Raw genomic sequence first — 277 nt, 5'->3', positions numbered from 1 at the left:
AATAGAAAAAATTGCCTTTATGTGTGAATATAGCCACAAAAATGCATGTACTTTTGCAAACAAATATATATTTTAACAGAAATAAAAAGTGATGAATTAAATACATGTATATTCAATATCTAGATACCAAAATACTAATGTACACAAACAGGCAAGCACAAAGATAATATCTACATAATACAGAGATGAAAAGAGAATGATAAATAATCTAATATAAAATAAGAGAGTAAGCATAATCATAAATGAGTGTATGTACTTCCACACTTGTTCTTATTCT

At 25.3% G+C, this 277-nt stretch overlaps 1 protein-coding gene across 5 annotated transcripts in view; it reads right to left on the bottom strand.

Moving 5' to 3' along the window:
- Nucleotides 1-277, bottom strand: part of LOC119591283 (dehydrogenase/reductase SDR family member 11-like) — a 5,295-nt gene that overhangs the window by 346 nt on the left and 4,672 nt on the right. The gene's annotated exons all lie outside the window — the stretch shown is intronic.

Source organism: Penaeus monodon, chromosome 28 (assembly GCF_015228065.2).
Source record: "Penaeus monodon isolate SGIC_2016 chromosome 28, NSTDA_Pmon_1, whole genome shotgun sequence".
Taxonomy (NCBI): Eukaryota; Metazoa; Arthropoda; class Malacostraca; order Decapoda; family Penaeidae; genus Penaeus; species Penaeus monodon.
The sequence above is the reverse complement of the archived record's forward strand: the minus strand, read 5'-3'. Positions and strand labels throughout refer to the sequence as shown.